The sequence below is a fragment of the Medicago sativa genome, chromosome 3, assembly GCF_051527215.1.
Source record: "Medicago sativa cultivar Bolivia chromosome 3, Bolivia_mono, whole genome shotgun sequence".
NCBI classification, from domain to species: domain Eukaryota; kingdom Viridiplantae; phylum Streptophyta; class Magnoliopsida; order Fabales; family Fabaceae; genus Medicago; species Medicago sativa.
In genome coordinates, this window is record NC_140751.1 from 56,283,937 (window position 1) to 56,296,869 (window position 12,933).

General features: G+C 36.8%; 1 long non-coding RNA gene across 1 annotated transcript; it reads right to left on the reverse strand.

Moving 5' to 3' along the window:
* Positions 1 to 11,731: 11,731 nt before the first annotated feature.
* On the reverse strand, positions 11,732 to 12,566 carry LOC146938536 (uncharacterized). The gene is made up of 3 exons (XR_015031342.1): positions 12,474 to 12,566; positions 12,042 to 12,204; positions 11,732 to 11,895 (listed from the first exon to the last, which is right to left on the reverse strand). It is a non-coding gene; the product is annotated as an uncharacterized LOC146938536 (long non-coding RNA).
* Between the last annotated feature and the right edge of the window lie 367 nt (positions 12,567 to 12,933).

Below are 12,933 nucleotides of genomic sequence, written 5' to 3' on the forward strand. Positions count from 1 at the left end.
TGGTTAAGGCACCAAAATATCCCATTTTCAATCTTCTTTCTCTCTCTAAGTTTTTGGGCAAGGCTCTTCCTCCTTCTCTCTACTCTCCATCGCCACTCTCCCTCTTCTCCTCATCACCAACCTTCCAAAACTTATTCCTCTCAAAGATTAAGCTTATGTATGGTACTTCCAAGATCAAGGAAAAATAGAAGCTTATTACCCCTTTGTACCGTTTATGATCAAAACATGTTAGGCTAAAGTGCAGCTTTGGCCTCTTATCTTTCAAAAAGTTGCGATTTTGGCCCCCTAACTTTGAAAACTACAATTTTGGCCCCCTAACTTTAAAAACTGCTAAGAAGGCGACACGTGTCCAAAAAAAGGGGCCATTTTGAAAAGATAAGGGGCCATAATCACAACATTTTGAAAAGATAAGGGGTCAATAGACATATTTCCCTTAAGTTAGGGGGTTAAAAGAGCATATTTCCCTAAACATGGGGGACCAAAATTGTAGTTTTCATACTTATGGGGCCAAAATCGCAACTTTTTGAAAGATAGGGGGCCAAAGTTGCACTTTAGCCAACATGTTAATGATGCCATGTAATATATTTCTAGCTGTTTCTATGTGTCCTAGAAGTGTCAGGTACCTTAAGATGTTTGAAATTGAGGTTTTTTATGCAAAATCACGTTTTCTGCAGAATTCTGGACTGCTACAGTTCGCCTGGCGGAATTAAGCTCGCCATGGCGAGTTGGGGATCAGTGCTCTCTGGAGTAGCTCGCCATTTAGCTCGCCATGGCGAAAAATTTCGCCATGGCGGAGAAATATTTGGCCAGGTGAAATTGACTGCACAGCATGTGTTGTCAATTCGTTTCGTGGCCAGCAAGGGATATCCGAGGCTCGATCTTGCAGTATCTTATTAAACTACGAACCCCTTAATTCCAAGAGCCTAAAGTACACTTCCAATCAAGGATTTAAACAAATGAAAGGCATGGCAAATAATTAACAATGCTTGTTGATAAATGATACGTAAGAGTGATATGATATGCAATATGTCCAGGTAGTGAAGAACTAAGAAATGGGGATGAATGTAGAGCCTCGACTTAGTTGTCGAGAACTAGAAAGATAGCATGAAACCCCAAGTATGTCAAGTATAGGAATGAATGCATAGGTAAGTAAGACGCGAAGTGTAATCTCCTCGCACATGAGCTAGAATGACTTAGCAAGTATGCAAGTTGTGGATTGATAGGTTATTTCTCTCCACCATGAGTAAGTATGTACATGAACAAGTATGAGTTTACCGCTAATCGGTTTGATCAAAGTTCCGAGGTAACAAGTAAGCATGATTAGGTTTAACCTATACGAACGACAAGACTATGACTATTATAATGTAGGTGGCATGTCTCTTGCTATCCACATCAGGGGGATACAAGGGGTTCTCATGATGAGAACGATTCAAGCCGTAAGGGACCCGCATGTCACCGAGTAACAAGACGTAGGTGTTCGTGTCTCTTGTTATCCACATCAGAGGGATACAGGAGGTTCTCGATCTAAGGGGAACGGTTCAAATCGTAAGGGACCCGCACGACACCGAGGGAGTCCGATGTACGCACATCGGTCATGTATGGGATTGTTCTCGGGGTTACTCCACCCGGGGCTCTCCGTAAAATGAATCAAGATAATGATTGTTTGTTCAACGCTAACTTAATGAATGAACTTATGTACGACCATGCATGTTATGTATATGATTATGTTTATGATTATGTAAGAATGATTCCATGCACGATTATGTTCAAGAACAAGAGCCCTAGATGCTATAAGACAAGTACAAGATATGGAATAGAACAAGTAAGTATGTTATGCCGATGACGATCTTAGGTTTCCCCTAATCGTCCGGTTTAGAATCGTGCCATGATTATGTTATGTTTAAGCCTCAATACGTAGAGCGTATTCTTGGCAATGCGGTTTTAGTTTCCCCCTCGACCGCCATGACACGTATAGGAAGTGAAGCCTATAACAAGTAAGATGAACCTATGACGGGTCTAGCATGCACTACCGTCTAGGAAAACATGACCACACACGTATAATCAACCGTCAGGTTGTATTTTAGACACGTGGTGACCGTAGGTTTCCCCTGAGGTTGCCTATAGCCTAGGATTAGGTGGAACTCACTGAGACATTATGTCTCATCCCAATCCTTATTTGTTTCAGATAAACAGGTTGGATGGAAAGCTAGTAGTTGAATCGATGTTACGACAAGTGATCGTTCGTACCCGCAACAGGAGGTTATGGATATTCAAGGATGTATATGTTATACTTTAGAAAAGATGAGTAGTATTATCATTGTTCGAACGCATTATGTTGTATATAATATTCATTCGAAGTTTTTATGTTGTAAATTTTTAATGTATCCAGTACTAAACTAACGCACATGCTAGACTTTCTAGATACGTCTAGTGTGGGTGTTACATTTGGTATCAGAGCAGGTCGATTCAGATCGTGTCTTGGTTCATTAATGTTACAACTAAGGTAGTGGGGCCATTGGGTTCTGGGTAAATGTTCTATTGTTGATGTTAGTTGAGCCTGATCAACTCAATTTAACATTCGACGATTAGAACGGATGCCTGAGAGCTGAATAGGACCCAGGAGGAACGAAGTATGCGATGAAGAAGTTTAATCGTGCCAAAAGGTGGCCGGTGAACTAATCAAGTAGAAGTGTGAATCCTCCGGGAATATAAGGTCATGTTAAGGAGGAACGTTCCAACAATGTCGGGTAAGATGTTAGTGATACTTCATGTACCCGTAAGTGAAGAAGTTGGATATATATATCTAAGCATGACCGAAAGTTTCGGTAAGAGTTGTTGTTGGAACGGGTTTATGATATTCTGGAATGTCAGAACAAGGCTACAAGATAGTAAGAAGCCGACGTATGATGGTGGAGTTAGTAGGCTCTCAGGAATAGCATTATGTGGATTAAGTTATGGACATGTATGTCGGAGTGGACAAGGTCCTAGTGTTCGGGAAGTTGCGTTGAACGACAACGTAATGAAGTAAGATACTTGTAGTGAAAGTTTTATGTTATCAGGACTAAGGCGTTGATTTCCGATGTGCCGAGAATCGTACCGAATTAGGTTGATGTTTGCCGTGCATATGTTATAGAATATTTAATGATGTTAAGGATGAATGATGTGCATTGGAATACTTGAGAAATAAGACTTTTTATACAAAGAATATTTCCGGAAAACTGAGTTGAAGAAACTCGTCAATATATATAGCGAACCTGGAGCGAAATTTTCTGTTTTTCCGAAAGCTGTCAATTCGACTCTATGGTTTGTAGTGATTATTGGGGAGTTGTCTTCACAATAATCTTTTATGTGACGAAAATCTTTTATGACATCAAGTAACGAATGCATATCATATCCTAAGATTTCCAAGGAAAAAGGCATGGATAACCATCAACAGAATCGATACGGTTTAAGGTAGCTTTGGAAGTTAATGGGTCAAGAGTCAAGAAAGAGCTCAGACCAAGAGTTTGGGAGTTCCGGTATTATTATAGACGTCACGAATATGAAGGCATGAAGTAAGAAGACAAAGTAGTGTGGAGTTATATGAAATCGCAAGGTTATCAGATTATGTGGAGTCATGAGTACCCCTCGAACCTATGTTTTGCTTAATTGATTTGCTAGAGCTCGTTATGAAGTTGAATCATAAAGTTTGAATAATTTTAGAAAGATTTACGTGTATGGGTGATCGAAGTTGACATTTTAAAAATTCACGAGATTTTTTTTTGGAACCGGTTGCTACGACACTCGTAGAGCGGGCTAGACTTATTAAAGTCTAGGTTTGACGACACGTATGTGTTATCAACTCGTTCTATGATTTTAGAGTAACGGTCGGGGCCTAAACTCAGTATTTGTATATAGTAGAAAATTATCAACGTCAATGACCCGTGCACTAGTTTATGAAGTTTTCCTTAAAAGAAAAAAAAATCAACGAGCAAGCATTGGTATGATTAAGCAAAATATTGAAATGAGAATGCGAAGGTACCAGGTTATATGTTCAAGAAAGATATGTTCAAGTGCTAGATGAGATTGTCATGAAAATTCGAGGTTGCACAGAAACAAGTTCAAGCATGATATGTGTACCTCAGCAGGTAAACCCAACCAGCAAGAACGTAAGGTCTATCCCCAAGTTAAGTATAATGAGCATAAGATAAGTTATCACAAGTTTTGTTTTTACAAGTCAGTGGTAAAGACAAGTTTAAGGTTGAGACGTTGGTTGCAACGTGGGAAATCTTGAGATCAGTACAAGAATTTAGTATTCAGTTGGTAAGCAGGAATGGGGAATCTCAATCGCTCTAACGAATTAGAGTAATGGTTTAAGCCAACCGGTGGGAATCAGAGTCGCCATGTATGAATTTATTGGGATGCATGAATGATGATATTGGAAAACATGTAAGAATCAGAAGGTTTTATCTTGTGACTCAAGTAAAGAATCAAAGCATCAAGAATGATGACCGGTTTCTAGAAAAGGTATTAACGCTCAAGCGATAACCGAATGAGATGATGTGAAGAATCAAGTTTAGTGTTCCGAAGAAGAGGAACAAGTTAATGTCAAGAGGTCCAAGGATTTCCTACGGATATGTAAGCGGTATTGCGAGTATATATATCGGTTAAAAAGGGAAGAACCCATCTTCGAATTAAGCATGTTATCATGAGAGAGAAGCAACCTTGAGTAATGTGTAATGAGATTCATACCCTTGTATGCAATACTTGTTGAGTGAAAACGATACTTTTTAAGAAATGTTAAAGCATGATTTAAAATTTTAAAAGTTTAGATTGGTATCAAGGAACTTGGGAACGATGCTTATTTTAAACACGAAACTTTTCATTGTCGAATGTAACACCCCAATTTTATATTAATATATTTTGGTAATGATTGTATTTTTAAATACTAATATCTACATATTTTCCTTTGAGTTTGCCTGAGTGATATATTTAAATAATTAGATAAGCTTATAATGAAAAATAATAATAAGAAAATAGAATGTAAATGTGGAGGTACGAAAAAGCTTTCAACCACTGTATAACCCATAACCTAATTAGCCCAACACCAAATATAAATAGTGTTTCGTCTTGTAACCTAATAGAAATTCATTCATATATGAGAACCAATAGAGTTAATGGCCGCCACACACATATACAAAGAAAATAAATCCACATACCTAGTAGCCATATGCATCTAAGGGCTCAAAGAAAACAACAAAGTAGCATTGTACTATTTGAGAGGATAATTGTCATCGTAAGTACTCTAATAATTCTCTATTGTTTCTTGTTTCATTATTTTTTTTATTCACAAATTAGCCTTGATAGTTATTATACATATACATCATATAAGTTGTTATCTTGAGTTTCTGTGAACCCTCACCGCATCAATCACAATTGGTATCAGAGCAGGTCTGTCCAATCAGACCGTGTGGGTCATGTGTCCTTTGTGTGTACTCTCTTAAGTGTTTGGTATTTTTTTTTTCCAGTAGATTAGTATTATTAAGTTGATGCACCATATTCTTACATTTTTTTTTTTGTGTATACGTTGATCTTCTTAAAAAAAAAAAAAAGTTAATCTGTACTTTGCATTTTCTTGAATTTGTTTGACATTGGATGAGTTATTTTGTATAAGATGATTGTAATCTATGTGAGTTTGTTAAGAGAAATTAGTGTGGCAGTAACGTGTGCTCTATGCATTTGTATGTGAACCATGATGAACCTTGTTTGGATAAAAAAAAAATAAAAGATAAATAAATAAATTCGGTGTATGTTTATTGCTTTAGTCCCTAGAGTTGTAGTGGAGTTATGAGGCATATTTTCATGCTTATAATTTGTATACTCTTTGTACTTAATTCCTTGCCGTGCATTCATGGTGAAATCAGGCCATGAGGAAATTTATTGATTGTAAATTGCATTTTCTGTAGTTCGGGTGTTGTTTATGCATTCCATGTAGGTCTGAGGTGTCTTTATTGTTGGGGCATTGAAGTAGTGTGGTGCATAGGTGGGTTACAACTCCAGATTAGGAGTTATTTAACAAGGGAGTTTAAATATAAGATTTAGGAATTTATATTGTGATAAGGCTTGAAGATTATTATTGGTTGATATATTTTCCTATGCCTTGAGTGTTTACACCTTGTGTTAATTCTATGTCCTTCTGTTTTGAAAAATTGTGGAATATTTGACACCTTCGAATGTCAATTACATGTATGTGTATTTTGTTCTATGTTGCGTTTAGAAAAATGACTTCAAGGTTTTGGCTATATTTAGTGGAGTCAAGCATGAGATATGTAACTTTGAGTCAACTTCTTTTCTAATGTTACATTGGTGTTTCTGTTTCTATTTTATCTCTTTTAAGAGAAATTCTCATGCTCCTCATTTTTTAAGTGATGTTATTTTTTTTCTTTCTTGTGTGTGTGTACATTGCTTGCCCGTGTCTTTGTTAGTTGTTAGATCGTGTGATCTTAATGAAGGGCTAGTTGATGTCTTGTTGACCCTTGATTTATTTTTATCTATCCGATAGCATCCTGGTTTATAGGAGTAGTGTACCTAATTTTTTTGATTGTTTGATAGGATAGAGTGACTAAGAATAATGTCTTTCAAATTCTTGTTGAGGTTTTAGTTTGGGGCTTTGGTAAGATTATTCATTTGAATATGGTTGGTTACTAGGAATATTGAATGTATGAAAGAGATTAGCATCTAGATGATGATAGGTACTATTCTTAAAAAAAAAAAAAATAGATGATATGTACTAAGAGTCAATTTATTTATGCATGATTTATTTGCCTCTGTGATTCTTGAAGTTTTTCCTTTCGTTGTTGGGTGTCTTTAGAAACTTGTTTTGATATTATTTTTTTTTGTATTATTGTGAGGCTTATGGTGAGTTAGTGTTTGAAATACCTTATAGTTTAAGATATTTAAGCATTAATAAATCCATTTTTATTGAGCTATGAATTTCGAGGGCGAAATTCTTTTAAGGGGGATAGAGTTGTAACACCCCAATTTTATATTAATATATTTTGGTAATGATTGTATTTTTAAATACTAATATCTACATATTTTCCTTTGAGTTTGCCTGAGTGATATATTTAAATAATTAGATAAGCTTATAATGAAAAATAATAATAAGAAAATAGAATGTAAATGTGGAGGTACGAAAAAGCTTTCAACCATTGTATAACCCATAACCTAATTAGCCCAACACCAAATATAAATAGTGTTTCGTCTTGTAACCTAATAGAAATTCATTCATATATGAGAACCAATAGAGTTAATGGCCGCCACACACACATACAAAGAAAATAAATCCACATACCTAGTAGCCAAATGCATCTAAGGGCTCAAAGAAAACAACAAAGTAGCATTGTACTATTTGAGAGGATAATTGTCATCGTAAGTACTCTAATAATTCTCTATTGTTTCTTGTTTCATTATTTTTGTTATTCACAAATTAGCCTTGATAGTTATTATACATATACATCATATAAGTTGTTATCTTGAGTTTCTGTGAACCCTCACCGCATCAATCACAATTGACAATTGGTATCAGAGTTTTTATTGTAACAGCCCGATGGGCCCCTCGCAAGGCACTGCACCCACCGCACTGCACTGTTACTCACAAGCTTAATCACTAGCCGCCTCACCATACTAGTGTTTTTGCCTCCCGTGGGAATCGAACCTAGTACCTGGGGATAAGTACTACTTCAATGCATTCCCACTACCAATTGAGCTACTAGCTCAATTGGTAGTGGGAATGCATTGAAGTAGTACTTATCCCCAGGTACTAGGTTTGATTCCCACGGGAGGCAAAAACACTAGTATGGTGAGGGGGCTAGTGATTAAGCTTGTGAGTAACAGTGCAGTGCGGTGGGTGCAGTGCCTTGCGAGGGGCCCACCGGGCTGTTACATCGAAACTGAGGAGGTACATCGCGAGCAAGTAAGTTCACATAAGACGAGCTGTGAAACCTTTTTCAAAATATAAAGACTCGTCTTGTGGTTATGTAGCACCATTACAGACTCAGTTTTGAAACGATAATTCTTTTAACCAAGTGTTTATTCGTTCCAAGAACTCGTATACCAAAGTTTAGAAAAAATTCTTAAAACAAGATGATGGAACATGTATCGTTATCATTTAACAAGAAGTGGCACCTGAAAGTATGTACACGTTACGGAAAGAACAATGTTCGTATGAAGCTAATATCATACAGGATACATAGAATTGTTTTAAGAGTGTTCGACGTAAGTGCAAATGGACTTACTAGAAAGTTTCAAGAGCATGTGATCCACAACGTTGGTTATTAAATTGTCAGATGTATCGGCATTGTTGATTTCACTTTTTCATGTCAAGCTATATGAGTACCCATTAATTCGGGTGCAAAGAGATCGCATGAGGTCGAAAGATTTCCTAAGGCTCTGAAAAGAGATAAGTGATTCGTGGAATCGTTTATATGAGTAATGTATGTAAGAGGCATAAGTCGCAAAGTGCGGTAAGAAAGATTATGTATGCATGAAAAGATGTTTTATGTTGCAAGTAAGCACTGCAGGGCAAACCTAGTTTCCGGTAGGGTTCTAGTTAAAAGGCAAATCCTGAGTGTTCAAGTTAATGATAAGCTACTTATATGAATGGTTTATGTTAAGCAGGTAAGATACAATCTGAAACAAGATGAGAAATTATACGACGAACATCTTGAGAATGTATGGATAGAATATGTATGGCTTAGACCAGAGATGCTAAGTTTTTATCATGACGATTGGTAGGCGATTTCTAAATTTCGAGGACGAAATTTCTTTAACGGGGGTAGAATGTAATATCCCGCCTGTCAGTATCAGAATATTACCAGTCGATCGTGCCAGAGGATTAATAATATGGAAAGTAAGTTTGACGGAACTATTTTATTGTGTGATATCAGCTTAATACGAATAAAGTATCAGAGTCGTATTGAACACGCTTAAGACAAGGGCAATTTGGTAATTTCACAAGAAGGGATATTTATTTGGTTAAGGCACCAAAATATCCCATTTTCAATCTTCTTTCTCTCTCTAAGTTTTTGGGCAAGGCTCATCCTCCTTCTCTCTACTCTCCATCGCCACTCTCCCTCTTCTCCTCATCACCAACCTTCCAAAACTTATTCCTCTCAAAGATTAAGCTTATGTATGGTACTTCCAAGATCAAGGAACAAATAGAAGCTTTATTTGAGCTTGTTTTTCCACTCTATCCTCACAAGGGAAGAAATCATGAGATTAGGGTTTTGTTGAAGGAAGCTTGGGTTGGATTAGAGATGAGCTAGCAAGATCATGATGCTTTGGATTGCATGAAAACAACAAGTTTGAGATGGGTTGAACAAAGGAAGCAAGTGGATCAAAGCTAGGGTTTGACTTGCTTGAGCTTGAGAATCTTGTGCAGCTTTATTTAGGTGAGTTCTTAGATAGTTTATCCTACCTTGGGATTGCGCAATTTCTTGTGAGAAAAGCATGATTTGTGTTAGTATATGTTTTAGGGTTTTATTACCCCTTTGTACCATTTATGATCAAAACATGTTAATGATGCCATGTAATTTATTTCTAGCTGTTTCTATGTGTCCTAGAAGTGTCAGGTACCTTAAGATGCTTGAAATTGAGGTTTTTATGCAAAATCACGTTTTCTGCAGAATTCTGGACTGCTACAGTTCGCCAGGCGGAATTGAGCTCGCCATGGCGAGTTGGGGATCAGTGCTCTCTGGAGTATCTCGCCATTTAGCTCGCCATGGCGGAGATGACCAGGCGAAATTGACTGCACATCATGTGTTGTCAATTCGTTTCGTGGCCAGCAAGGGCTATCCGAGGCTCGATCATGCAGTATCTTATTAAACTACGAACCCCTTAATTCCAAGAGCCTAAAGTAAACTTCCAATCAAGGATTTAAACAAATGAAAGGCATGGCAAATAATTAACAATGCTTGTTGATAAATGATACGTAAGAGTGATATGATATGCAATATGTCCAGGTAGTGAAGAACTAAGAAATGGGGGTGAATGTAGAGCCTCGACTTAGTTGTCGAGAACTAGAAAGATAGCATGAAACCCCAAGTATGTCAAGTATAGGAATGACTACATAGGTAAGTAAGACGCGAAGTGTAATCTCCTCGCACATGAGCTAGAATGACTTAGCAAGTATGCAAGTTGTGGATTGATAGGTTATTTCTCTCCACCATGAGTAAATATGTACATGAACAAGTATGAGTTTACCGCTAATCGGTTCGATCAAGGTTCCGAGGTAACAAGTAAGCATGATTAGGTTTAACCTATACGAACAACAAGACTATGACTATTATAATGTAGGTGGAATGTCTCTTCCTATCCACATCAGGGGGATACAAGGGGTTCCCATGATGAGAACGATTCAAGCCGTAAGGGACCCGCATGTCACCGAGTAACAAGACAAGGTGTTCGTATCTCTTGTTATCCACATCAGAGGGATACAGGAGGTTCTCGATCTAACGGGAACGGTTCAAGCCGTAAGGGACCCGCACGACACCGAGGGAGTCCGATGTACGTACATCGGTCATGTATGGGATTGTTCTCAGGGTTACTCCACCCGGGGTTCTCCGTAAAATGAATCAAGATAATGATTGTTTGTTCAACGCTAACTTAATGAATGAACTTATGTACAACCATGCATGTTATGTATATGATTATGTTTATGATTATGTAAGAATGATTCCATGCACGATTATGTTTAAGAACAAGAGCCCTAGATGCTATAAGACAAGTACAAGATATGGAATAGAACAAGTAAGTATGTTATGCCGATGACGATATTAGGTTTCCCCTAATCGTCCGGTTTAGAATCGTGTCATGATTATGTTATGTTTAAGCCTCAATACGTAGAGCGTATTCTTGGCAATGCGGTTTTAGTTTCCCCCTCGACCGCCATGACACGTATAGGAAGTGAAGCCTATAACAAGTAAGATGAACCTATGACGGGTCTAGCATGCACTACCGTCTAGGAAAACATGACCACACACGTATAATCAACCGTCAGGTTGTATTTTAGACACGTGGTGACCGTAGGTTTCCCCTGAGGTTTCCTATAGCCTAGGATTAGGTGGAACTCACTGAGACATTATGTCTCATCCCAATCCTTATTTGTTCAGATAAACAGGTTGGATGGCAAGCTAGTAGTTGAATGGATGTTACGACAAGTGATCGTTCGTACCCGCAGCAGGAGGTTATGGATATTCAAGGATGTATATGTTATACTTTAGAAAAGATGAGTAGTATTATCATTGTACGAACACATTATGTTGTATATAATATTCATTCGAAGTTTTTATGTTGTAAATTTTTAATTTATCCAGTACTAAACTAACGCACATGCTAGACTTTCTAGATACGTCTAGTGTGGGTGTTACAGTTCCCATAGATAGATTAACACAAATCATATAAAAATTAATCAAAAAACTCAAGGATTCCAACTATATCAATAGATTCCGATTTGAAAATTTGAGTAATAGATTATTTCGAAATCAAAACTTCCAAAACTGGATTATCCCCCTCATTAGAAACCAAAAATAAAATTCTCAGTAAACAGAGGAAAGAGTTATTCTCACAATTAAATCCATTTAATCATATTTGACATCTTTGTCAAGAAAAGTATAAATCTCACATTCTTTGAACAGTTTCGGAAACAATTTACCTTAATCACACATTCCAATACGAAAAAATTGTAGCCCTGTGTATGGCAGATTTCTAAGTTGAAAGTTGATAATGAGCTGGGAAGCGTGGTTTACAGGAAGCATTTCACAGACAGTGTCAAGGTGTCCTAAAGAACCATATCTAGGTTATGATGATATTCTAAGCCAACTTTGTGACACTTGTAGATGAATATATTCCTCTTGTCTGCAACAATAGATTTTCTATTATATAATATAATAAATTTATAGAGAATATGGTAGCAGAACATAAAGGATGCCAAAGTTTAAATAAGGAAAACTATCCATGATCTAGCCTCATTTTGTTTGTCTAAGAAAAGAATTTGGCTATACCTCACATTTTCACATCATAATATGATCAACATCTGCACAGGCTGAAGGCTTCTGAAACCATAACCTCTGCATCACCAGTAAGCTGGAACATCAATGATTTGCATAAACACACTGATAAGATACTTCAGTTACAAACTATACAACACTCCTTGGCATACAAATCCTGCAAAACATGTGTGGGTGAATTCTAGAAGGCCATCAATTTTTAAGTCATCAAATAAGCAATTCATGCATCACCAATTTTAGTCAATTTCACAAACACCTTGTGTGCAATTTACACCAAGTGAGATTTAATCTCAAAAGATTCAATTTTTTCACAAGTTACATGTACAGAAACATCACAAACAAAAACAGAATCACACCAAAAACAAAATCATAAACAATTTTCTAATTGCATATCAGATTCAAAACAACAGGAACACAAATATATACCTCTTTATTCTTATTCTCAATCATGAGCTTAAGCCTCAAAATCTTCTCCTCTTGCTCCTTATTCACACTCAGAAGCTCCCTCTCACTCCTCTTGCTCCTCATTTACAATAAGAAAATTAAATGATATGAGTTAAATTTGTCGATTTTATAGAAATTTTCCAGAAATCAAAGAGTGTACAAAGAAAAAATCAATAAACAACCAAGCCAACAACATCAATTTTAACAAAATGCAAAACCCCTAAAATCGCTAAAACAAAACATCAAAATCAATGTAACGCCCAAATTGAAAGTGTCTAGAATATTCAATAAGTGCGTTAAAACTGATATTGGATACATTAATTATACAATACAGAAACGACATCAGTCGAGAGTTTAGATACAAGGCCAACATGAGTCTTATGTTACATTATTTTCACAAGGATAGTCGAACGAAGCTTAATTACAAAGTTCATTACAACAC